This window comes from Perissodus microlepis, chromosome 18 (assembly GCF_051167445.1).
Source record: "Perissodus microlepis isolate ML-2025 ecotype Zambia chromosome 18, ASM5116744v1, whole genome shotgun sequence".
Classification (NCBI taxonomy): domain Eukaryota; kingdom Metazoa; phylum Chordata; class Actinopteri; order Cichliformes; family Cichlidae; genus Perissodus; species Perissodus microlepis.
The window spans coordinates 1,903,708-1,928,564 of record NC_140478.1 but is presented as its reverse complement, the minus strand read 5'-3'; the positions used below and the strand labels follow the sequence as shown (position 1 = coordinate 1,928,564).

Below are 24,857 nucleotides of genomic sequence, written 5' to 3'. Positions count from 1 at the left end.
GCAATGTCTTGTGCTGCCAGGTGAGGCCATCCGCACCACACCGGGGCCTGTGCTGCTAGCTGAGGCCATCTACAACACACCACGGCCTGTGCTCCTGGCTTTGGCCACCAACACCACACCAGGTTCTGTGGCTCTGGCTGAGGCCAACTACACCACACCAGGGCCTGTGGCTCTGGCTGAAGCCATCTACCCCACACCAGGGCCTGTGTTGCTGGTTGAGGCCATTTTAATCACACCAGGGCCTGTGCTGCTGGATGAGGCCATATACATCACACGAGGGCTTGCTCTACTGGATGAGGCCAACTACACCACACCAGGGCCTGTGCTTCTGGCTGAGGCCATCTACATTACACGAGGGCTTGCGCTGCTGGCTTAGTCCATCTACACCACACCAGGGCCTGTGGCTCTGGCTTAGGCCATATACACCCCACCAGGGCCTTTGCTTCTGGCTGAGGCCACCTACACCACACCAGGTCCTGTGCTGCTGGTGGAGGCCATCTACACCAAACCAGGGCCTGTACTGCTGGTTAAAAGCTAAATTGAGTCCTTGGGTTAGAGTATTAGGCAACCATGCAGTTACCATTAACAATGTAGTTAAATTGGAGGGTTGTGTTTCGTAACTTCAAGTACTGCCCAACTCACCACTTGATTCCATAAATTGACACTTTGTGCTGAGGTCTGCAGCTTACGGCCATACCACCCTGAGCACGGCCCGATCTCGTCTGATCTCGGAAGCTAAGCGGGGTTGGGCTTGGTTAGTACTTGGATGGGAGACCGCCTGGGAATACCAGGTGCTGTAAGCTTTTCATGTCATTGAACTTCTTTTGATCCAGAGAAGGAGGGTGTTGAAAGACCCAAAGCAGCTGCCCATTAATGAGGGCACATAAACGACATTCCTTTTGGCTGTTTTCAGCAATGTCTTGTGCTGCCAGGTGAGGCCATCCGCACCACACCGGGGCCTGTGCTGCTAAGATAGGTGATCTAAATTACACCAGGGCGTCTGCATCTGGCTGAGGACCGGTGCTTCCGGCTGAGGCCTTCTACAACACACCAGGGCCTGAGTTGCAGGAAGAAGCCACCTCCACCTCACCAGGTCCTGTGCTGCTAGCTGAGGCCATCTACAACACACCACGGCCTGTGCTCCTGGCTTTGGCCACCAACACCACACCAGGTTCTGTGGCTCTGGCTGAGGCCAACTACACCACACCAGGGCCTGTGGCTCTGGCTGAAGCCATCTACCCCACACCAGGGCCTGTGTTGCTGGTTGAGGCCATTTTAATCACACCAGGGCCTGTGCTGCTGGATGAGGCCATATACATCACACGAGGGCTTGCTCTACTGGATGAGGCCAACTACACCACACCAGGGCCTGTGCTTCTGGCTGAGGCCATCTACATTACACGAGGGCTTGCGCTGCTGGCTTAGTCCATCTACACCACACCAGGGCCTGTGGCTCTGGCTTAGGCCATATACACCCCACCAGGGCCTTTGCTTCTGGCTGAGGCCACCTACACCACACCAGGTCCTGTGCTGCTGGTGGAGGCCATCTACACCAAACCAGGGCCTGTACTGCTGGTTAAAAAATAAATTGAGTCCTTGGGTTAGAGTATTAGGCAACCATGCAGTTACCATTAACAATGTAGTTAAATTGGAGGGTTGTGTTTCGTAACTTCAAGTACTGCCCAACTCACCACTTGATTCCATAAATTGACACTTTGTGCTGAGGTCTGCAGCTTACGGCCATACCACCCTGAGCACGGCCCGATCTCGTCTGATCTCGGAAGCTAAGCGGGGTTGGGCTTGGGTAGTACTTGGATGGGAGACCGCGTGGGAATACCAGGTGCTGTAAGCTTTTCATGTCATTGAACTGCTTTTGATCCAGAGAAGGAGGGTGTTGAAAGACCCAAAGCAGCTGCCCATTAATGAGGGCACATAAACGACATTCCTTTTGGCTGTTTTCAGCAATGTCTTGTGCTGCCAGGTGAGGCCATCCGCACCACACCGGGGCCTGTGCTGCTAAGATAGGTGATCTAAATTACACCAGGGCGTCTGCATCTGGCTGAGGACCGGTGCTTCCGGCTGAGGCCTTCTACAACACACCAGGGCCTGAGTTGCAGGAAGAAGCCACCTCCACCTCATCAGGTCCTGTGCTGCTAGCTGAGGCCATCTACAACACACCACGGCCTGTGCTCCTGGCTTTGGCCACCAACACCACACCAGGTTCTGTGGCTCTGGCTGAGGCCAACTACACCACACCAGGTCCTGTGGCTCTGGCTGAAGCCATCTACCCCACACCAGGGCCTGTGTTGCTGGTTGAGGCCATTTTAATCACACCAGGGCCTGTGCTGCTGGATGAGGCCATATACATCACACGAGGGCTTGCTCTACTGGATGAGGCCAACTACACCACACCAGGGCCTGTGCTTCTGGCTGAGGCCATCTACATTACACGAGGGCTTGCGCTGCTGGCTTAGTCCATCTACACCACACCAGGGCCTATGGCTCTGGCTTAGGCCATATACACCCCACCAGGGCCTTTGCTTCTGGCTGAGGCCACCTACACCACACCAGGTCCTGTGCTGCTGGTGGAGGCCATCTACACCAAACCAGGGCCTGTACTGCTGGTTAAAAGCTAAATTGAGTCCTTGGGTTAGAGTATTAGGCAACCATGCAGTTACCATTAACAATGTAGTTAAATTGGAGGGTTGTGTTTCGTAACTTCAAGTACTGCCCAACTCACCACTTGATTCCATAAATTGACACTTTGTGCTGAGGTCTGCAGCTTACGGCCATACCACCCTGAGCACGCCCGCTCTCGTCTGATCTCCCAACCTAAGAAGGGTTGGGCTTGTTTAGTACTTGGATGGGAGACTGCCTGGGAATACCAGGTGCTGTAAGCTTGTCATGTCACTGAACTTCTTTTGATCCAGAGAAGGAGGGTGTTGAAAGACCCAAAGCAGCTGCCCATTAATGAGGGCACATAAACGACATTCCTTTTGGCTGTTTTCAGCAATGTCTTGTGCTGCCAGGTGAGGCCATCCGCACCACACCGGGGCCTGTGCTGCTAAGATAGGTCATCTAAATTACACCAGGGCGTCTGCATCTGGCTGAGGACCGTTGCTTCCGGCTGAGAACATCTACAACACACCAGGGCCTGAGTTGCAGGAAGAAGCCACGTCCACCTCACCAGGTCCTGTGCAGCTAGCTGAGGCCATCTACAACACACCACGGCCTGTGCTCCTGGCTTTGGCCACCTACACCACACCAGGTTCTGTGGCTCTGGCTGAGGCCAACTACACCACACCAGGGCCTGTGGCTCTGGCTGAAGCCATCTACCCCACACCAGGGCCTGTGTTGCTGGTTGAGGCCATTTTAATCACACCAGGGCCTGTGCTGCTGGATGAGGCCATATACATCACACGAGGGCTTGCTCTACTGGATGAGGCCAACTACACCACACCAGGGCCTGTGCTTCTGGCTGAGGCCATCTACATTACACCAGGGCTTGCGCTAATGGCTTAGTCCATCAACACCACACCAGGGCCTGTGGCTCTGGCTTAGGCCATATACACCCCACCAGGGCCTTTGCTTCTGGCTGAGGCCACCTACACCACACCAGGTCCTGTGCTGCTGGTGGAGGCCATCTACACCAAACCAGGGCCTGTACTGCTGGTTAAAAGCTAAATTGAGTCCTTGGGTTAGAGTATTAGGCAACCATGCAGTTACCATTAACAATGTAGTTAAATTGGAGGGTTGTGTTTCGTAACTTCAAGTACTGCCCAACTCACCACTTGATTCCATAAATTGACACTTTGTGCTGAGGTCTGCAGCTTAAGCCCATACCACGCTGAGCACGGCCCGCTCTCGTCTGATCTCGGAAGCTAAGCAGGGTTGGGCTTGGTTAGTACTTGGATGGGAGACCGCCTGGGAATACCATGTGCTGTAAGCTTTTCATGTCATTGAACTGCTTTTGATCCAGAGAAGGAGGGTGTTGAAAGACCCAAAGCAGCTGCCCATTAATGAGGGCACATAAACGACATTCCTTTTGGCTGTTTTCAGCAATGTCTTGTGCTGCCAGGTGAGGCCATCCGCACCACACCGGGGCCTGTGCTGCTAAGATAGGTGATCTAACTTACACCAGGGCGTGTGCATCTGGCTGAGGACCGGTGCTTCCGGCTGAGGCCTTCTACAACACACCAGGGCCTGAGTTGCAGGAAGAAGCCACCTCCACCTCACCAGGTCCTGTGCTGCAAGCTGAGGCCATCTACAACACACCACGGCCTGTGCTCCTGGCTTTGGCCACCAACACCACACCAGGTTCTGTGGCTCTGGCTGAGGCCAACTACACCACACCAGGGCCTGTGGCTCTGGCTGAAGCCATCTACCCCACACCAGGGCCTGTGTTGCTGGTTGAGGCCATTTTAATCACACCAGGGCCTGTGCTGCTGGATGAGGCCATATACATCACACGAGGGCTTGCTCTACTGGATGAGGCCAACTACACCACACCAGGGCCTGTGCTTCTGGCTGAGGCCATCTACATTACACCAGGGCTTGCGCTGCTGGCTTAGTCCATCTACACCACAACAGGGCCTGTGGCTCTGGCTTAGGCCATATACACCCCACCAGGGCCTTTGCTTCTGGCTGAGGCCACCTACACCACACCAGGTGCTGTGCTGCTGGTGGAGGCCATCTACACCAAACCAGGGCCTGTACTGCTGGTTAAAAGCTAAATTGAGTCCTTGGGTTAGGGTATTAGGCAACCATGCAGTTACCATTAACAATGTAGTTAAATTGGAGGGTTGTGTTTCGTAACTTCAAGTACTGCCCAACTCACCACTTGATTCCATAAATTGACACTTTGTGCTGAGGTCTGCAGCTTACGGCCATACCACCCTGAGCACGCCCGCTCTCGTCTGATCTCGGAAGCTAAGCAGGGTTGGGCTTGGTTAGTACTTGGATGGGAGACCGCCTGGGAATACCAGGTGCTGTAAGCTTTTCATGTCATTGAACTGCTTTTGATCCAGAGAAGGAGGGTGTTGAAAGACCCAAAGCAGCTGCCCATTAATGAGGGCACATAAACGACATTCCTTTTGGCTGTTTTCAGCAATGTCTTGTGCTGCCAGGTGAGGCCATCCGCACCACACCGGGGCCTGTGCTGCTAAGATAGGTCATCTAAATTACACCAGGGCGTCTGCATCTGGCTGAGGACCGGTGCTTCCGGCTGAGAACATCTACAACACACCAGGGCCTGAGTTGCAGGAAGAAGCCACCTCCACCTCACCAGGTCCTGTGCAGCTAGCTGAGGCCATCTACAACACACCACGGCCTGTGCTCCTGGCTTTGGCCACCTACACCACACCAGGTTCTGTGGCTCTGGCTGAGGCCAACTACACCACACCAGGGCCTGTGGCTCTGGCTGAAGCCATCTACCCCACACCAGGGCCTGTGTTGCTGGTTGAGGCCATTTTAATCACACCAGGGCCTGTGCTGCTGGATGAGGCCATATACATCACACGAGGGCATGCTCTACTGGATGAGGCCAACTACACCACACCAGGGCCTGTGCTTCTGGCTGAGGCCATCTACATTACACCAGGGCTTGCGCTGCTGGCTTAGTCCATCAACACCACACCAGGGCCTGTGGCTCTGGCTTAGGCCATATACACCCCACCAGGGCCTTTGCTTCTGGCTGAGGCCACCTACACCACACCAGGTCCTGTGCTGCTGGTGGAGGCCATCTACACCAAACCAGGGCCTGTACTGCTGGTTAAAAGCTAAATTGAATCCTTGGGTTAGAGTATTAGGCAACCATGCAGTTACCATTAACAATGTAGTTAAATTGGAGGGTTGTGTTTCGTAACTTCAAGTACTGCCCAACTCACCACTTGATTCCATAAATTGACACTTTGTGCTGAGGTCTGCAGCTTAAGCCCATACCACGCTGAGCACGGCCCGCTCTCGTCTGATCTCGGAAGCTAAGCAGGGTTGGGCTTGGTTAGTACTTGGATGGGAGACCGCCTGGGAATACCATGTGCTGTAAGCTTTTCATGTCATTGAACTGCTTTTGATCCAGAGAAGGAGGGTGTTGAAAGACCCAAAGCAGCTGCCCATTAATGAGGGCACATAAACGACATTCCTTTTGGCTGTTTTCAGCAATGTCTTGTGCTGCCAGGTGAGGCCATCCGCACCACACCGGGGCCTGTGCTGCTAAGATAGGTGATCTAACTTACACCAGGGCGTGTGCATCTGGCTGAGGACCGGTGCTTCCGGCTGAGGCCTTCTACAACACACCAGGGCCTGAGTTGCAGGAAGAAGCCACCTCCACCTCACCAGGTCCTGTGCTGCAAGCTGAGGCCATCTACAACACACCACGGCCTGTGCTCCTGGCTTTGGCCACCAACACCACACCAGGTTCTGTGGCTCTGGCTGAGGCCAACTACACCACACCAGGGCCTGTGGCTCTGGCTGAAGCCATCTACCCCACACCAGGGCCTGTGTTGCTGGTTGAGGCCATTTTAATCACACCAGGGCCTGTGCTGCTGGATGAGGCCATATACATCACACGAGGGCTTGCTCTACTGGATGAGGCCAACTACACCACACCAGGGCCTGTGCTTCTGGCTGAGGCCATCTACATTACACCAGGGCTTGCGCTGCTGGCTTAGTCCATCTACCTCACAACAGGGCCTGTGGCTCTGGCTTAGGCCATATACACCCCACCAGGGCCTTTGCTTCTGGCTGAGGCCACCTACACCACACCAGGTGCTGTGCTGCTGGTGGAGGCCATCTACACCAAACCAGGGCCTGTACTGCTGGTTAAAAGCTAAATTGAGTCCTTGGGTTAGGGTATTAGGCAACCATGCAGTTACCATTAACAATGTAGTTAAATTGGAGGGTTGTGTTTCGTAACTTCAAGTACTGCCCAACTCACCACTTGATTCCATAAATTGACACTTTGTGCTGAGGTCTGCAGCTTACGGCCATACCACCCTGAGCACGCCCGCTCTCGTCTGATCTCGGAAGCTAAGCAGGGTTGGGCTTGGTTAGTACTTGGATGGGAGACCGCCTGGGAATACCATGTGCTGTAAGCTTTTCATGTCATTGAACTGCTTTTGATCCAGAGAAGGAGGGTGTTGAAAGACCCAAAGCAGCTGCCCATTAATGAGGGCACATAAACGACATTCCTTTTGGCTGTTTTCAGCAATGTCTTGTGCTGCCAGGTGAGGCCATCCGCACCACACCGGGGCCTGTGCTGCTAAGATAGGTCATCTAAATTACACCAGGGCGTCTGCATCTGGCTGAGGACCGGTGCTTCCGGCTGAGAACATCTACAACACACCAGGGCCTGAGTTGCAGGAAGAAGCCACCTCCACCTCACCAGGTCCTGTGCAGCTAGCTGAGGCCATCTACAACACACCACGGCCTGTGCTCCTGGCTTTGGCCACCTACACCACACCAGGTTCTGTGGCTCTGGCTGAGGCCAACTACACCACACCAGGGCCTGTGGCTCTGGCTGAAGCCATCTACCCCACACCAGGGCCTGTGTTGCTGGTTGAGGCCATTTTAATCACACCAGGGCCTGTGCTGCTGGATGAGGCCATATACATCACACGAGGGCTTGCTCTACTGGATGAGGCCAACTACACCACACCAGGGCCTGTGCTTCTGGCTGAGGCCATCTACATTACACCAGGGCTTGCGCTGCTGGCTTAGTCCATCTACACCACACCAGGGCCTGTGGCTCTGGCTTAGGCCATATACACCCCACCAGGGCCTTTGCTTCTGGCTGAGGCCACCTACACCACACCAGGTCCTGTGCTGCTGGTGGAGGCCATCTACACCAAACCAGGGCCTGTACTGCTGGTTAAAAGCTAAATTGAATCCTTGGGTTAGAGTATTAGGCAACAATGCAGTTATCATTAACAATGTAGTTAAATTGGAGGGTTGTGTTTCGTAACTTCAAGTACTGCCCAACTCACCACTTGATTCCATAAATTGACAGTTTGTGCTGAGGTCTGCAGCTTACAGCCATACCACCCTGAGCACGCCCGATCTCGTCTGATCTCGGAAGCTAAGCAGGGTTGGGCTTGGTTAGTACTTGGATGGGAGACTGCCTGGCAATACCAGGTGCTGTAAGCTTTTCATGTCATTGAACTTCTTTTGATCCAGAGAAGGAGTGTGTTGAAACACCCAAAGCAGCTGCCCATTAATGAGGGCACATAAACGACATTCCTTTTGGCTGTTTTCAGCAATGTCTTGTGCTGCCAGGTGAGGCCATCCGCACCACACCGGGGCCTGTGCTGCTAAGATAGGTCATCTAAATTACACCAGGGCGTCTGCATCTGGCTGAGGACCGTTGCTTCCGGCTGAGAACATCTACAACACACCAGGGCCTGAGTTGCAGGAAGAAGCCACCTCCACCTCACCAGGTCCTGTGCTGCAAGCTGAGGCCATCTACAACACACCACGGCCTGTGCTCCTGGCTTTGGCCACCAACACCACACCAGGTTCTGTGGCTCTGGCTGAGGCCAACTACACCACACCAGGGCCTGTGGCTCTGGCTGAAGCCATCTACCCCACACCAGGGCCTGTGTTGCTGGTTGAGGCCATTTTAATCACACCAGGGCCTGTGCTGCTGGATGAGGCCATATACATCACACGAGGGCTTGCTCTACTGGATGAGGCCAACTACACCACACCAGGGCCTGTGCTTCTGGCTGAGGCCATCTACATTACACCAGGGCTTGCGCTGCTGGCTTAGTCCATCTACACCACAACAGGGCCTGTGGCTCTGGCTTAGGCCATATACACCCCACCAGGGCCTTTGCTTCTGGCTGAGGCCACCTACACCACACCAGGTGCTGTGCTGCTGGTGGAGGCCATCTACACCAAACCAGGGCCTGTACTGCTGGTTAAAAGCTAAATTGAGTCCTTGGGTTAGGGTATTAGGCAACCATGCAGTTACCATTAACAATGTAGTTAAATTGGAGGGTTGTGTTTCGTAACTTCAAGTACTGCCCAACTCACCACTTGATTCCATAAATTGACACTTTGTGCTGAGGTCTGCAGCTTACGGCCATACCACCCTGAGCACGCCCGCTCTCGTCTGATCTCGGAAGCTAAGCAGGGTTGGGCTTGGTTAGTACTTGGATGGGAGACCGCCTGGGAATACCAGGTGCTGTAAGCTTTTCATGTCATTGAACTGCTTTTGATCCAGAGAAGGAGGGTGTTGAAAGACCCAAAGCAGCTGCCCATTAATGAGGGCACATAAACGACATTCCTTTTGGCTGTTTTCAGCAATGTCTTGTGCTGCCAGGTGAGGCCATCCGCACCACACCGGGGCCTGTGCTGCTAAGATAGGTCATCTAAATTACACCAGGGCGTCTGCATCTGGCTGAGGACCGGTGCTTCCGGCAGAGAACATCTACAACACACCAGGGCCTGAGTTGCAGGAAGAAGCCACCTCCACCTCACCAGGTCCTGTGCAGCTAGCTGAGGCCATCTACAACACACCACGGCCTGTGCTCCTGGCTTTGGCCACCTACACCACACCAGGTTCTGTGGCTCTGGCTGAGGCCAACTACACCACACCAGGGCCTGTGGCTCTGGCTGAAGCCATCTACCCCACACCAGGGCCTGTGTTGCTGGTTGAGGCCATTTTAATCACACCAGGGCCTGTGCTGCTGGATGAGGCCATATACATCACACGAGGGCTTGCTCTACTGGATGAGGCCAACTACACCACACCAGGGCCTGTGCTTCTGGCTGAGGCCATCTACATTACACGAGGGCTTGCGCTGCTGGCTTAGTCCATCTACACCACACCAGGGCCTGTGGCTCTGGCTTAGGCCATATACACCCCACCAGGGCCTTTGCTTCTGGCTGAGGCCACCTACACCACACCAGGTCCTGTGCTGCTGGTGGAGGCCATCTACACCAAACCAGGGCCTGTACTGCTGGTTAAAAGCTAAATTGAGTCCTTGGGTTAGAGTATTAGGCAACCATGCAGTTACCATTAACAATGTAGTTAAATTGGAGGGTTGTGTTTCGTAACTTCAAGTACTGCCCAACTCACCACTTGATTCCATAAATTGACACTTTGTGCTGAGGTCTGCAGCTTACGGCCATACCACCCTGAGCACGCCTGCTCTCGTCTGATCTCGGAAGCTAAGCAGGGTTGGGCTTGGTTAGTACTTGGATGGGAGACCGCCTGGTAATACCAGGTGCTGTAAGCTTTTCATGTCATTGAACTGCTTTTGATCCAGAGAAGGAGGGTGTTGAAAGACCCAAAGCAGCTGCCCATTAATGAGGGCACATAAACGACATTCCTTTTGGCTGTTTTCAGCAATGTCTTGTGCTGCCAGGTGAGGCCATCCGCACCACACCGGGGCCTGTGCTGCTAAGATAGGTGATCTAAATTACACCAGGGCGTCTGCATCTGGCTGAGGACCGGTGCTTCCGGCTGAGAACATCTACAACACACCAGGGCCTGAGTTGCAGGAAGAAGCCACCTCCACCTCACCAGGTCCTGTGCAGCTAGCTGAGGCCATCTACAACACACCACGGCCTGTGCTCCTGGCTTTGGCCACCTACACCACACCAGGTTCTGTGGCTCTGGCTGAGGCCAACTACACCACACCAGGGCCTGTGGCTCTGGCTGAAGCCATCTACCCCACACCAGGGCCTGTGTTGCTGGTTGAGGCCATTTTAATCACACCAGGGCCTGTGCTGCTGGATGAGGCCATATACATCACACGAGGGCTTGCTCTACTGGATGAGGCCAACTACACCACACCAGGGCCTGTGCTTCTGGCTGAGGCCATCTACATTACACGAGGGCTTGCGCTGCTGGCTTAGTCCATCAACACCACACCAGGGCCTGTGGCTCTGGCTTAGGCCATATACACCCCACCAGGGCCTTTGCTTCTGGCTGAGGCCACCTACACCACACCAGGTCCTGTGCTGCTGGTGGAGGCCATCTACACCAAACCAGGGCCTGTACTGCTGGTTAAAAGCTAAATTGAATCCTTGGGTTAGAGTATTAGGCAACAATGCAGTTATCATTAACAATGTAGTTAAATTGGAGGGTTGTGTTTCGTAACTTCAAGTACTGCCCAACTCACCACTTGATTCCATAAATTGACAGTTTGTGCTGAGGTCTGCAGCTTACAGCCATACCACCCTGAGCACGCCCGATCTCGTCTGATCTCGGAAGCTAAGCAGGGTTGGGCTTGGTTAGTACTTGGATGGGAGACTGCCTGGCAATACCAGGTGCTGTAAGCTTTTCATGTCATTGAACTTCTTTTGATCCAGAGAAGGAGGGTGTTGAAACACCCAAAGCAGCTGCCCATTAATGAGGGCACATAAACGACATTCCTTTTGGCTGTTTTCAGCAATGTCTTGTGCTGCCAGGTGAGGCCATCCGCACCACACCGGGGCCTGTGCTGCTAAGATAGGTCATCTAAATTACACCAGGGCGTGTGCATCTGGCTGAGGACCGGTGCTTCCGGCTGAGGCCTTCTACAACACACCAGGGCCTGAGTTGCAGGAAGAAGCCACCTCCACCTCACCAGGTCCTGTGCTGCTAGCTGAGGCCATCTACAACACACCACGGCCTGTGCTCCTGGCTTTGGCCACCAACACCACACCAGGTTCCTTTGGCTCTGGCTGAGGCCAACTACACCACACCAGGGCCTGTGGCTCTGGCTGAAGCCATCTACCCCACACCAGGGCCTCTGTTGCTGGTTGAGGCCATTTTAATCACACCAGGGCCTGTGCTGCTGGATGAGGCCATATACATCACACGAGGGCTTGCTCTACTGGATGAGGCCAACTACACCACACCAGGGCCTGTGCTTCTGGCTGAGGCCATCTACATTACACGAGGGCTTGCGCTGCTGGCTTAGTCCATCTACACCACACCAGGGCCTGTGGCTCTGGCTTAGGCCATATACACCCCACCAGGGCCTTTGCTTCTGGCTGAGGCCACCTACACCACACCAGGTCCTGTGCTGCTGGTGGAGGCCATCTACACCAAACCAGGGCCTGTACTGCTGGTTAAAAGCTAAATTGAGTCCTTGGGTTAGAGTATTAGGCAACCATGCAGTTACCATTAACAATGTAGTTAAACTGGAGGGTTGTGTCTCGTAACTTCAAGTACTGCCCAACTCACCACTTGATTCCATAAATTGACACTTTGTGCTGAGGTCTGCAGCTTACGGCCATACCACCCTGAGCACGCCCGCTCTCGTCTGATCTCGGAACCTAAGCAAGGTTGGGCTTGGTTAGTACTTGGATGGGAGACCGCCTGGGAATACCAGGTGCTGTAAGCTTTTCATGTCATTGAACTGCTTTTGATCCAGAGAAGGAGGGTGTTGAAAGACCCAAAGCAGCTGCCCATTAATGAGGGCACATAAACAACATTCCTTTTGGCTGTTTTCAGCAATGTCTTGTGCTGCCAGGTGAGGCCATCCGCACCACACCGGGGCCTGTGCTGCTAAGATAGGTCATCTAAATTACACCAGGGCGTCTGCATCTGGCTGAGGACCGTTGCTTCCGGCTGAGAACATCTACAACACACCAGGGCCTGAGTTGCAGGAAGAAGCCACCTCCACCTCACCAGGTCCTGTGCAGCTAGCTGAGGCCATCTACAACACACCACGGCCTGTGCTCCTGGCTTTGGCCACCTACACCACACCAGGTTCTGTGGCTCTGGCTGAGGCCAACTACACCACACCAGGGCCTGTGGCTCTGGCTGAAGCCATCTACCCCACACCAGGGCCTGTGTTGCTGGTTGAGGCCATTTTAATCACACCAGGGCCTGTGCTGCTGGATGAGGCCATATACATCACACGAGGGCTTGCTCTACTGGATGAGGCCAACTACACCACACCAGGGCCTGTGCTTCTGGCTGAGGCAATCTACATTACACGAGGGCTTGCGCTGCTGGCTTAGTCCATCTACACCACACCAGGGCCTGTGGCTCTGGCTTAGGCCATATACACCCCACCAGGGCCTTTGCTTCTGGCTGAGGCCACCTACACCACACCAGGTCCTGTGCTGCTGGTGGAGGCCATCTACACCAAACCAGGGCCTGTACTGCTGGTTAAAAGCTAAATTGAGTCCTTGGGTTAGGGTATTAGGCAACCATGCAGTTACCATTAACAATGTAGTTAAATTGGAGGGTTGTGTTTCGTAACTTCAAGTACTGCCCAACTCACCACTTGATTCCATAAATTGACACTTTGTGCTGAGGTCTGCAGCTTACGCCCATACCACCCTGAGCACGCCTGCTCTCGTCTGATCTCGGAAGCTAAGCAGGGTTGGGCTTGGTTAGTACTTGGATGGGAGACCGCCTGGGAATACCAGGTGCTGTAAGCTTTTCATGTCATTGAACTGCTTTTGATCCAGAGAAGGAGGGTGTTGAAAGACCCAAAGCAGCTGCCCATTAATGAGGGCACATAAACGACATTCCTTTTGGCTGTTTTCAGCAATGTCTTGTGCTGCCAGGTGAGGCCATCCGCACCACACCGGGGCCTGTGCTGCTAAGATAGGTCATCTAAATTACACCAGGGCGTCTGCATCTGGCTGAGGACCGTTGCTTCCGGCTGAGAACATCTACAACACACCAGGGCCTGAGTTGCAGGAAGAAGCCACCTCCACCTCACCAGGTCCTGTGCAGCTAGCTGAGGCCATCTACAACACACCACGGCCTGTGCTCCTGGCTTTGGCCACCTACACCACACCAGGTTCTGTGGCTCTGGCTGAGGCCAACTACACCACACCAGGGCCTGTGGCTCTGGCTGAAGCCATCTACCCCACACCAGGGCCTGTGTTGCTGGTTGAGGCCATTTTAATCACACCAGGGCCTGTGCTGCTGGATGAGGCCATATACATCACACGAGGGCTTGCTCTACTGGATGAGGCCAACTACACCACACCAGGGCCTGTGCTTCTGGCTGAGGCCATCTACATTACACGAGGGCTTGCGCTGCTGGCTTAGTCCATCTACACCACACCAGGGCCTGTGGCTCTGGCTTAGGCCATATACACCCCACCAGGGCCTTTGCTTCTGGCTGAGGCCACCTACACCACACCAGGTCCTGTGCTGCTGGTGGAGGCCATCTACACCAAACCAGGGCCTGTACTGCTGGTTAAAAGCTAAATTGAGTCCTTGGGTTAGAGTATTAGGCAACCATGCAGTTACCATTAACAATGTAGTTAAATTGGAGGGTTGTGTTTCGTAACTTCAAGTACTGCCCAACTCACCACTTGATTCCATAAATTGACACTTTGTGCTGAGATCTGCAGCTTACGCCCATACCACCCTGAGCACGCCCGCTCTCGTCTGATCTCGGAAGCTAAGCAGGGTTGGGCTTGGTTAGTACTTGGATGGGAGACTGCCTGGGAATACCAGGTGCTGTAAGCTTTTCATGTCTTTGAACTTCTTTTGATCCAGAGAAGGAGGGTGTTGAAAGACCCAAAGCAGCTGCCCATTAATGAGGGCACATAAACGACATTCCTTTTGGCTGTTTTCAGCAATGTCTTGTGCTGCCAGGTGAGGCCATCCGCACCACACCGGGGCCTGTGCTGCTAAGATAGGTGATCTAAATTACACCAGGGCGTCTGCATCTGGCTGAGGACCGGTGCTTCCGGCTGAGAACATCTACAACACACCAGGGCCTGAGTTGCAGGAAGAAGCCACCTCCACCTCACCAGGTCCTGTGCAGCTAGCTGAGGCCATCTACAACACACCACGGCCTGTGCTCCTGGCTTTGGCCACCTACACCACACCAGGTTCTGTGGCTCTGGCTGAGGCCAACTACACCACACCAGGGCCTGTGGCTCTGGCTGAAGCCATCTACCCCACACCAGGGCCTGTGTTGCTGGTTGAGGCCATTTTAATCACACCAGGGCCTGTGCTGCTGGATGAGGCCATATACATCACACGAGGGCTTGCTCTACTGGATGAGGCCAACTACACCACACCAGGGCCTGTGCTTCTGGCTGAGGCCATCTACATTACACGAGGGCTTGCGCTGCTGGCTTAGTCCATCAACACCACACGAGGGCCTGTGGCTCTGGCTTAGGCCATATACACCCCACCAGGGCCTTTGCTTCTGGCTGAGGCCACCTACACCACACCAGGTCCTGTGCTGCTGGTGGAGGCCATCTACACCAAACCAGGGCCTGTACTGCTGGTTAAAAGCTAAATTGAGTCCTTGGGTTAGAGTATTAGGCAACAATGCAGTTATCATTAACAATGTAGTTAAATTGGAGGGTTGTGTTTCGTAACTTCAAGTACTGCCCAACTCACCACTTGATTCCATAAATTGACAGTTTGTGCTGAGGTCTGCAGCTTACAGCCATACCACCCTGAGCACGCCCGATCTCGTCTGATCTCGGAAGCTAAGCAGGGTTGGGCTTGGTTAGTACTTGGATGGGAGACTGCCTGGCAATACCAGGTGCTGTAAGCTTTTCATGTCATTGAACTTCTTTTGATCCAGAGAAGGAGGGTGTTGAAAGACCCAAAGCAGCTGCCCATTAATGAGGGCACATAAACGACATTCCTTTTGGCTGTTTTCAGCAATGTCTTGTGCTGCCAGGTGAGGCCATCCGCACCACACCGGGGCCTGTGCTGCTAAGATAGGTGATCTAAATTACACCAGGGCGTGTGCATCTGGCTGAGGACCGGTGCTTCCGGCTGAGGCCTTCTACAACACACCAGGGCCTGAGTTGCAGGAAGAAGCCACCTCCACCTCACCAGGTCCTGTGCTGCTAGCTGAGGCCATCTACAACACACCACGGCCTGTGCTCCTGGCTTTGGCCACCAACACCACACCAGGTTCTGTGGCTCTGGCTGAGGCCAACTACACCACACCAGGGCCTGTGGCTCTGGCTGAAGCCATCTACCCCACACCAGGGCCTGTGTTGCTGGTTGAGGCCATTTTAATCACACCAGGGCCTGTGCTGCTGGATGAGGCCATATACATCACACGAGGGCTTGCTCTACTGGATGAGGCCAACTACACCACACCAGGGCCTGTGCTTCTGGCTGAGGCCATCTACATTACACGAGGGCTTGCGCTGCTGGCTTAGTCCATCTACACCACACCAGGGCCTGTGGCTCTGGCTTAGGCCATATACACCCCACCAGGGCCTTTGCTTCTGGCTGAGGCCACCTACACCACACCAGGTCCTGTGCTGCTGGTGGAGGCCATCTACACCAAACCAGGGCCTGTACTGCTGGTTAAAAGCTAAATTGAGTCCTTGGGTTAGAGTATTAGGCAACCATGCAGTTACCATTAACAATGTAGTTAAACTGGAGGGTTGTGTTTCGTAACTTCAAGTACTGCCCAACTCACCACTTGATTCCATAAATTGACACTTTGTGCTGAGGTCTGCAGCTTACGGCCATACCACCCTGAGCACGCCCGCTCTCGTCTGATCTCGGAACCTAAGCAGGGTTGGGCTTGGTTAGTACTTGGATGGGAGACCGCCTGGGAATACCAGGTGCTGTAAGCTTTTCATGTCATTGAACTGCTTTTGATCTAGAGAAGGAGGGTGTTGAAAGACCCAAAGCAGCTGCCCATTAATGAGGGCACATAAACGACATTCCTTTTGGCTGTTTTCAGCAATGTCTTGTGCTGCCAGGTGAGGCCATCCGCACCACACCGGGGCCTGTGCTGCTAAGATAGGTGATCTAAATTACACCAGGGCGTGTGCATCTGGCTGAGGACCGGTGCTTCCGGCTGAGGCCTTCTACAACACACCAGGGCCTGAGTTGCAGGAAGAAGCCACCTCCACCTCACCAGGTCCTGTGCTGCTAGCTGAGGCCATCTACAACACACCACGGCCTGTGCTCCTGGCTTTGGCCACCAACACCACACCAGGTTCTGTGGCTCTGGCTGAGGCCAACTACACCACACCAGGGCCTGTGGCTCTGGCTGAAGCCATCTACCCCACACCAGGGCCTGTGTTGCTGGTTGAGGCCATTTTAATCACACCAGGGCCTGTGCTGCTGGATGAGGCCATATACATCACACGAGGGCTTGCTCTACTGGATGAGGCCAACTACACCACACCAGGGCCTGTGCTTCTGGCTGAGGCCATCTACATTACACGAGGGCTTGCGCTGCTGGCTTAGTCCATCTACACCACACCAGGGCCTGTGGCTCTGGCTTAGGCCATATACACCCCACCAGGGCCTTTGCTTCTGGCTGAGGCCACCTACACCACACCAGGTCCTGTGCTGCTGGTGGAGGCCATCTACACCAAACCAGGGCCTGTACTGCTGGTTAAAAGCTAAATTGAGTCCTTGGGTTAGAGTATTAGGCAACCATGCAGTTACCATTAACAATGTAGTTAAACTGGAGGGTTGTGTTTCGTAACTTCAAGTACTGCCCAACTCACCACTTGATTCCATAAATTGACACTTTGTGCTGAGGTCTGCAGCTTACGGCCATACCACCCTGAGCACGCCCGCTCTCGTCTGATCTCGGAACCTAAGCAGGGTTGGGCTTGGTTAGTACTTGGATGGGAGACCGCCTGGGAATACCAGGTGCTGTAAGCTTTTCATGTCATTGAACTGCTTTTGATCTAGAGAAGGAGGGTGTTGAAAGACCCAAAGCAGCTGCCCATTAATGAGGGCACATAAACGACATTCCTTTTGGCTGTTTTCAGCAATGTCTTGTGCTGCCAGGTGAGGCCATCCGCACCACACCGGGGCCTGTGCTGCTAAGATAGGTGATCTAAATTACACCAGGGCGTGTGCATCTGGCTGAGGACCGGTGCTTCCGGCTGAGGCCTTCTACAACACACCAGGGCCTGAGTTGCAGGAAGAAGCCACCTCCACCTCACCAGGTCCTGTGCTGCTAGCTGAGGCCATCTACAACACACCACGGCCTGTGCTCCTGGCTTTGGCCACCAACACCACACCAGGTTCTGTGGCTCTGGCTGAGGCCAACTACACCACACCAGGGCCTGTGGCTCTGGCTGAAGCCATCTACCCCACACCAGGGCCTGTGTTGCTGGTTGAGGCCATTTTAATCACACCAGGGCCTGTGCTGCTGGATGAGGCCATATACATCACACGAGGGCTTGCTCTACTGGATGAGGCCAACTACACCACACCAGGGCCTGTGCTTCTGGCTGAGGCCATCTACATTACACGAGGGCTTGCGCTGCTGGCTTTGTCCATCTACACCACAACAGGGCCTGTGGCTCTGGCTTAGGCCATATACACCCCACCAGGGCCTTTGCTTCTGGCTGAGGCCACCTACACCACACCAGGTCCTGTGCTGCTGGTGGAGGCCATCTACACCAAACCAGGGCCTGTACTGCTGGTTAAAAGCTAAATTGAGTCCTTGGGTTAGGGTATTAGGCAACCATGCAGTTACCATTAACAATGTAGTTAAATTGGAGGGTTGTGTTTCGTAACTTCAAGTACTGCCCAACTCACCACTTGATTCCATAAATTGACACTTTGTGCTGAGGTCTGCAGCTTACGGCCATACCACCCTGAGCACGCCCGCTCTCGTCTGATCTCGGAAGCTAAGCAGGGTTGGGCTTGGTTAGTACTTGGATGGGAGACCGCCTGGGAATACCAGGTGCTGTAAGCTTTTCATGTCATTGAACTGCTTTTGATCCAGAGAAGGAGGGTGTTGAAAGACCCAAAGCAGCTGCCCATTAATGAGGGCACATAAACGACATTCCTTTTGGCTGTTTTCAGCAATGTCTTGTGCTGCCAGGTGAGGCCATCCGCACCACACCGGGGCCTGTGCTGCTAAGATAGGTCATCTAAATTACACCAGGGCGTCTGCATCTGGCTGAGGACCGTTGCTTCCGGCTGAGAACATCTACAACACACCAGGGCCTGAGTTGCAGGAAGAAGCCACCTCCACCTCACCAGGTCCTGTGCAGCTAGCTGAGGCCATCTACAACACACCACGGCCTGTGCTCCTGGCTTTGGCCACCTACACCACACCAGGTTCTGTGGCTCTGGCTGAGGCCAACTACACCACACCAGGGCCTGTGGCTCTGGCTGAAGCCATCTACCCCACACCAGGGCCTGTGTTGCTGGTTGAGGCCATTTTAATCACACCAGGGCCTGTGCTGCTGGATGAGGCCATATACATCACACGAGGGCTTGCTCTACTGGATGAGGCCAACTACACCACACCAGGGCCTGTGCTTCTGGCTGAGGCCATCTACATTACACGAGGGCTTGCGCTGCTGGCTTAGTCCATCTACACCACACCAGGGCCTGTGGCTCTGGCTTAGGCCATATACACCCCACCAGGGCCTTTGCTTCTGGCTGAGGCCACCTACACCACACCAGGTCCTGTGCTGCTGGTGGAGGCCATCTACACCAAACCAGGGCCTGTACTGCTGGTTAAAAGCTAAATTGAGTCCTTGGGTTAGAGTATTAGGCAACCATGCAGTTACCATTAACAATGTAGTTAAATTGGAGGGTTGTGTTTCGTAACTTCAAGTACTGCCCAACTCACCACTTGATTCCATAAATTGACACTTTGTGCCGAGGTCTGCAGCTTACGGCCATACCACCCTGAGCACGCCCGCTCTCGTCTGATCTCGGAAGCTAAGCAGGGTTGGGCTTGGTTAGTACTTGGATGGGAGACTGCCTGGGAATACCAGGTGCTGTAAGCTTTTCATGTCTTTGAACTTCTTTTGATCCAGAGAAGGAGGGTGTTGAAAGACCCAAAGCAGCTGCCCATTAATGAGGGCACATAAACGACATTCCTTTTGGCTGTTTTCAGCAATGTCTTGTGCTGCCAGGTGAGGCCATCCGCACCACACCGGGGCCTGTGCTGCTAAGATAGGTGATCTAAATTACACCAGGGCGTGTGCATCTGGCTGAGGACCGGTGCTTCCGGCTGAGAACATCTACAACACACCAGGGCCTGTGTTGCAGGAAGAAGCCACCTCCACCTCACCAGGTCCTGTGCAGCTAGCTGAGGCCATCTACAACACACCACGGCCTGTGCTCCTGGCTTTGGCCACCTACACCACACCAGGTTCTGTGGCTCTGGCTGAGGCCAACTACACCACACCAGGGCCTGTGGCTCTGGCTGAAGCCATCTACCCCACACCAGGGCCTGTGTTGCTGGTTGAGGCCATTTTAATCACACCAGGGCCTGTGCTGCTGGATGAGGCCATATACATCACACGAGGGCTTGCTCTACTGGATGAGGCCAACTACACCACACCAGGGCCTGTGCTTCTGGCTGAGGCCATCTACATTACACGAGGGCTTGCGCTGCTGGCTTAGTCCATCAACACCACACCAGGGCCTGTGGCTCTGGCTTAGGCCATATACACCCCACCAGGGCCTTTGCTTCTGGCTGAGGCCACCTACACCACACCAGGTCCTGTGCTGCTGGTGGAGGCCATCTACACCAAACCAGGGCCTGTACTGCTGGTTAAAAGCTAAATTGAGTCCTTGGGTTAGAGTATTAGGCAACCATGCAGTTATCATTAACAATGTAGTTAAATTGGAGGGTTGTGTTTCGTAACTTCAAGTACTGCCCAACTCACCACTTGATTCCATAAATTGACAGTTTGTGCTGAGGTCTGCAGCTTACAGCCATACCACCCTGAGCTCGTCTGATCTCGGAAGCTAAGCAGGGTTGGGCTTGGTTAGTACTTGGATGGGAGACTGCCTGGCAATACCAGGTGCTGTAAGCTTTTCATGTCATTGAACTTCTTTTGATCCAGAGAAGGAGGGTGTTTAAGACCCAAAGCAGCTGCCCATTAATGAGGGCACATAAACGACATTCCTTTTGGCTGTTTTCAGCAATGTCTTGTGCTGCCAGGTGAGGCCATCCGCACCACACCGGGGCCTGTGCTGCTAAGATAGGTGAACTAAATTACACCAGGGCGTCTGCATCTGGCTGAGGACCGGTGCTTCCGGCTGAGGCCTTCTACAACACACCAGGGCCTGAGTTGCAGGAAGAAGCCACCTCCAACTCACCAGGTCCTGTGCTGCTAGCTGAGGCCATCTACAACACACCACGGCCTGTGCTCCTGGCTTTGGCCACCAACACCACACCAGGTTCTGTGGCTCTGGCTGAGGCCAACTACACCACACCAGGGCCTGTGGCTCTGGCTGAAGCCATCTACCCCACACCAGGGCCTGTGTTGCTGGTTGAGGCCATTTTAATCACACCAGGGCCTGTGCTGCTGGATGAGGCCATATACATCACACGAGGGCTTGCTCTACTGGATGAGGCCAACTACACCACACCAGGGCCTGTGCTTCTGGCTGAGGCCATCTACATTACACGAGGGCTTGCGCTGCTGGCTTAGTCCATCTACACCACACCAGGGCCTGTGGCTCTGGCTTAGGCCATATACACCCCACCAGGGCCTTTGCTTCTGGCTGAGGCCACCTACACCACACCAGGTCCTGTGCTGCTGGTGGAGGCCATCTACACCAAACCAGGGCCTGTACTGCTGGTTAAAAGCTAAATTGAGTCCTTGGGTTAGAGTATTAGGCAACCATGCAGTTACCATTAACAATGTAGTTAAACTGGAGGGTTGTGTTTCGTAACTTCAAGTACTGCCCAACTCACCACTTGATTCCATAAATTGACACTTTGTGCTGAGGTCTGCAGCTTACGGCCATACCACCCTGAGCACGCCCGCTCTCGTCTGATCTCGGAACCTAAGGAGGGTTGGGCTTGGTTAGTACTTGGATGGGAGACCGCCTGGGAATACCAGGTGCTCGAAGCTTTTCATGTCATTGAACTGCTTTTGATCCAGAGAAGGAGGGTGTTGAAAGACCCAAAGCAGCTGCCCATTAATGAGGGCACATAAACGACATTCCTTTTGGCTGTTTTCAGCAATGTCTTGTGCTGCCAGGTGAGGCCATCCACACCACACCGGGGCCTGTGCTGCTAAGATAGGTCATCTAAATCACACCACGGCCTGTGCTCCTGGCTTTGGCCACCAACACCACACCAGGTTCTGTGGCTCTGGCTGAGGCCAACTACACCACACCAGGGCCTGTGGCTCTGGCTTAAGCCATCTACCCCACACCAGGGCCTGTGTTGCTGGTTGAGGCCATTTTAATCACACCAGGGCCTGTGCTGCTGGATGAGGCCATATACATCACACGAGGGCTTGCTCTACTGGATGAGGCCAACTACACCACACCAGGGCCTGTGCTTCTGGCTGAGGCCATCTACATTACACGAGGGCTTGCGCTGCTGGCTTAGTCCATCTACACCACAACAGGGCCTGTGGCTCTGGCTTAGGCCATATACACCCCACCAGGGCCTTTGCTTCTGGCTGAGGCCACCTACACCACACCAGGTCCTGTGCTGCTGGTGGAGGCCATCTACACCAAACCAGGGCCTGTACTGCTGGTTAAAAGCTAAATTGAGTCCTTGGGTTAGAGTATTAGGCAACCATGCAGTTACCATTAACAATGTAGTTAAACTGGAGGGTTGTGTTTCGTAACTTCAAGTACTGCCCAACTCACCACTTGATTCCATAAATTGACACTTTGTGCTGAGGTCTGCAGCTTACGGCCATACCACCCTGAGCACGCCCGCTCTCGTCTGATCTCGGAACCTAAGGAGGGTTGGGCTTGGTTAGTACTTGGATGGGAGACCGCCTGGGAATACCAGGTGCTGTAAGCTTTTCATGTCATTGAACTGCTTTTGATCCAGAGAAGGAGGGTGTTGAAAGACCCAAAGCAGCTGCCCATTAATGAGGGCACATAAACGACATTCCTTTTGGCTGTTTTCAGCAATGTCTTGTGCTGCCAGGTGAGGCCATCCGCACCACACCGGGGCCTGTGCTGCTAAGATAGGTGATCTAAATTACACCAGGGCGTGTGCATCTGGCTGAGGACCGGTGCTTCCGGCTGAGGCCATCTACAACACACCAGGGCCTGAGTTGCAGGAAGAAGCCACCTCCACCTCACCAGGTCCTGTGCTGCTAGCTGAGGCCATCTACAACACACCACGGCCTGTGCTCCTGGCTTTGGCCACCAACACCACACCAGCTTCTGTGGCTCTGGCTGAGGCCAACTACACCACACCAGGGCCTGTGGCTCTGGCTGAAGCCATCTACCCCACACCAGGGCCTGTGTTGCTGGTTGAGGCCATTTTATTCACACCAGGGCCTGTGCTGCTGGATGAGGCCATATACATCACACGAGGGCTTGCTCTACTGGATGAGGCCAACTACACCACACCAGGGCCTGTGCTTCTGGCTGAGGCCATCTACATTACACGAGGGCTTGCGCTGCTGGCTTAGTCCATCTACACCACACCAGGGCCTGTGGCTCTGGCTGAGGCCACCTACACCACACCAGGTCCTGTGCTGCTGGTGGAGGCCATCTACACCAAACCAGGGCCTGTACTGCTGGTTAAAAGCTAAATTGAGTCCTTGGGTTAGAGTATTAGGCAACCATGCAGTTACCATTAACAATGTAGTTAAATTGGAGGGTTGTGTTTCGTAACTTCAAGTACTGCCCAACTCACCACTTGATTCCATAAATTGACACTTTGTGCTGAGGTCTGCAGCTTACGACCATACCACCCTGAGCACGCCCGCTCTCGTCTGATCTCGGAAGCTAAGCAGGGTTGGGCTTGGTTAGTACTTGGATGGGAGACCACCTGGGAATACCAGGTGCTGTAAGCTTTTCATGTCATTGAACTGCTTTTGATCCAGAGAAGGAGGGTGTTGAAAGACCCAAAGCAGCTGCCCATTAATGAGGGCACATAAACGACATTCCTTTTGGCTGTTTTCAGCAATGTCTTGTGCTGCCAGGTGAGGCCATCCGCACCACACCGGGGCCTGTGCTGCTAAGATAGGTGATCTAAATTACACCAGGGCGTGTGCATCTGGCTGAGGACCGGTGCTTCCGGCTGAGGCCATCTACAACACACCAGGGCCTGAGTTGCAGGAAGAAGCCACCTCCACCTCACCAGGTCCTGTGCTGCTAGCTGAGGCCATCTACAACACACCACGGCCTGTGCTCCTGGCTTTGGCCACCAACACCACACCAGCTTCTGTGGCTCTGGCTGAGGCCAACTACACCACACCAGGGCCTGTGGCTCTGGCTGAAGCCATCTACCCCACACCAGGGCCTGTGTTGCTGGTTGAGGCCATTTTATTCACACCAGGGCCTGTGCTGCTGGATGAGGCCATATACATCACACGAGGGCTTGCTCTACTGGATGAGGCCAACTACACCACACCAGGGCCTGTGCTTCTGGCTGAGGCCATCTACATTACACGAGGGCTTGCGCTGCTGGCTTAGTCCATCTACACCACACCAGGGCCTTTGGCTCTGGCTTAGGCCATATACACCCCACCAGGGCCTTTGCTTCTGGCTGAGGCCACCTACACCACACCAGGTCCTGTGCTGCTGGTGGAGGCCATCTACACCAAACCAGGGCCTGTACTGCTGGTTAAAAGCTAAATTGAGTCCTTGGGTTAGAGTATTAGGCAACCATGCAGTTACCATTAACAATGTAGTTAAATTGGAGGGTTGTGTTTCGTAACTTCAAGTACTGCCCAACTCACCACTTGATTCCATAAATTGACACTTTGTGCTGAGCTCTGCAGCTTACGGCCATACCACCCTGAGCACGCCCGCTCTCGTCTGATCTCGGAAGCTAAGCAGGGTTGGGCTTGGTTAGTACTTGGATGGGAGACCGCCTGGGAATACCAGGTGCTGTAAGCTTTTCATGTCATTGAACTGCTTTTGATCCAGAGAAGGAGGGTGTTGAAAGACCCAAAGCAGCTGCCCATTAATGAGGGCACATAAACGACATTCCTTTTGGCTGTTTTCAGCAATGTCTTGTGCTGCCAGGTGA

The 24,857-nt window shown here is 53.9% G+C and overlaps 14 non-coding genes and 10 pseudogenes across 14 annotated transcripts; all 24 read left to right on the top strand.

Annotated features, from left to right (window-relative positions):
• Nucleotides 1-683: 683 nt before the first annotated feature.
• LOC146366580 (5S ribosomal RNA) lies at nucleotides 684-803 on the top strand. Its single transcript, XR_014797930.1, has one exon. It is a non-coding gene; the product is annotated as a 5S ribosomal RNA (ribosomal RNA).
• Nucleotides 804-1,732: 929 nt separating this feature from the next.
• On the top strand, nucleotides 1,733-1,852 carry LOC146366579 (5S ribosomal RNA). Its single transcript, XR_014797911.1, has one exon. It is a non-coding gene; the product is annotated as a 5S ribosomal RNA (ribosomal RNA).
• A 929-nt stretch (nucleotides 1,853-2,781) lies between these two features.
• Nucleotides 2,782-2,900, top strand: LOC146366578 (5S ribosomal RNA; annotated as a pseudogene).
• Nucleotides 2,901-3,829: 929 nt separating this feature from the next.
• LOC146366577 (5S ribosomal RNA) lies at nucleotides 3,830-3,949 on the top strand (annotated as a pseudogene).
• A 929-nt stretch (nucleotides 3,950-4,878) lies between these two features.
• LOC146366576 (5S ribosomal RNA) lies at nucleotides 4,879-4,997 on the top strand. The gene has a single exon (XR_014798499.1). It is a non-coding gene; the product is annotated as a 5S ribosomal RNA (ribosomal RNA).
• A 929-nt stretch (nucleotides 4,998-5,926) lies between these two features.
• On the top strand, nucleotides 5,927-6,046 carry LOC146366575 (5S ribosomal RNA; annotated as a pseudogene).
• A 929-nt stretch (nucleotides 6,047-6,975) lies between these two features.
• Nucleotides 6,976-7,094, top strand: LOC146366574 (5S ribosomal RNA). Its single transcript, XR_014797914.1, has one exon. It is a non-coding gene; the product is annotated as a 5S ribosomal RNA (ribosomal RNA).
• A 929-nt stretch (nucleotides 7,095-8,023) lies between these two features.
• LOC146366573 (5S ribosomal RNA) lies at nucleotides 8,024-8,142 on the top strand. The gene has a single exon (XR_014797984.1). It is a non-coding gene; the product is annotated as a 5S ribosomal RNA (ribosomal RNA).
• A 929-nt stretch (nucleotides 8,143-9,071) lies between these two features.
• LOC146366572 (5S ribosomal RNA) lies at nucleotides 9,072-9,190 on the top strand. Its single transcript, XR_014798498.1, has one exon. It is a non-coding gene; the product is annotated as a 5S ribosomal RNA (ribosomal RNA).
• A 929-nt stretch (nucleotides 9,191-10,119) lies between these two features.
• On the top strand, nucleotides 10,120-10,238 carry LOC146366571 (5S ribosomal RNA; annotated as a pseudogene).
• Nucleotides 10,239-11,167: 929 nt separating this feature from the next.
• LOC146366570 (5S ribosomal RNA) lies at nucleotides 11,168-11,286 on the top strand. Its single transcript, XR_014797983.1, has one exon. It is a non-coding gene; the product is annotated as a 5S ribosomal RNA (ribosomal RNA).
• A 930-nt stretch (nucleotides 11,287-12,216) lies between these two features.
• On the top strand, nucleotides 12,217-12,335 carry LOC146366569 (5S ribosomal RNA; annotated as a pseudogene).
• Nucleotides 12,336-13,264: 929 nt separating this feature from the next.
• LOC146366568 (5S ribosomal RNA) lies at nucleotides 13,265-13,383 on the top strand (annotated as a pseudogene).
• A 929-nt stretch (nucleotides 13,384-14,312) lies between these two features.
• Nucleotides 14,313-14,431, top strand: LOC146366567 (5S ribosomal RNA; annotated as a pseudogene).
• A 929-nt stretch (nucleotides 14,432-15,360) lies between these two features.
• Nucleotides 15,361-15,479, top strand: LOC146366566 (5S ribosomal RNA). The gene has a single exon (XR_014797982.1). It is a non-coding gene; the product is annotated as a 5S ribosomal RNA (ribosomal RNA).
• A 929-nt stretch (nucleotides 15,480-16,408) lies between these two features.
• Nucleotides 16,409-16,527, top strand: LOC146366565 (5S ribosomal RNA). Its single transcript, XR_014798011.1, has one exon. It is a non-coding gene; the product is annotated as a 5S ribosomal RNA (ribosomal RNA).
• A 929-nt stretch (nucleotides 16,528-17,456) lies between these two features.
• On the top strand, nucleotides 17,457-17,575 carry LOC146366564 (5S ribosomal RNA). Its single transcript, XR_014798009.1, has one exon. It is a non-coding gene; the product is annotated as a 5S ribosomal RNA (ribosomal RNA).
• A 929-nt stretch (nucleotides 17,576-18,504) lies between these two features.
• LOC146366563 (5S ribosomal RNA) lies at nucleotides 18,505-18,623 on the top strand. Its single transcript, XR_014798497.1, has one exon. It is a non-coding gene; the product is annotated as a 5S ribosomal RNA (ribosomal RNA).
• A 929-nt stretch (nucleotides 18,624-19,552) lies between these two features.
• Nucleotides 19,553-19,671, top strand: LOC146366562 (5S ribosomal RNA). The gene has a single exon (XR_014797950.1). It is a non-coding gene; the product is annotated as a 5S ribosomal RNA (ribosomal RNA).
• Nucleotides 19,672-20,600: 929 nt separating this feature from the next.
• On the top strand, nucleotides 20,601-20,709 carry LOC146366561 (5S ribosomal RNA; annotated as a pseudogene).
• Nucleotides 20,710-21,637: 928 nt separating this feature from the next.
• On the top strand, nucleotides 21,638-21,756 carry LOC146366560 (5S ribosomal RNA; annotated as a pseudogene).
• Nucleotides 21,757-22,548: 792 nt separating this feature from the next.
• Nucleotides 22,549-22,667, top strand: LOC146366559 (5S ribosomal RNA; annotated as a pseudogene).
• Nucleotides 22,668-23,557: 890 nt separating this feature from the next.
• Nucleotides 23,558-23,676, top strand: LOC146366558 (5S ribosomal RNA). Its single transcript, XR_014797979.1, has one exon. It is a non-coding gene; the product is annotated as a 5S ribosomal RNA (ribosomal RNA).
• Nucleotides 23,677-24,605: 929 nt separating this feature from the next.
• LOC146366557 (5S ribosomal RNA) lies at nucleotides 24,606-24,724 on the top strand. Its single transcript, XR_014798496.1, has one exon. It is a non-coding gene; the product is annotated as a 5S ribosomal RNA (ribosomal RNA).
• Nucleotides 24,725-24,857: the final 133 nt, after the last annotated feature.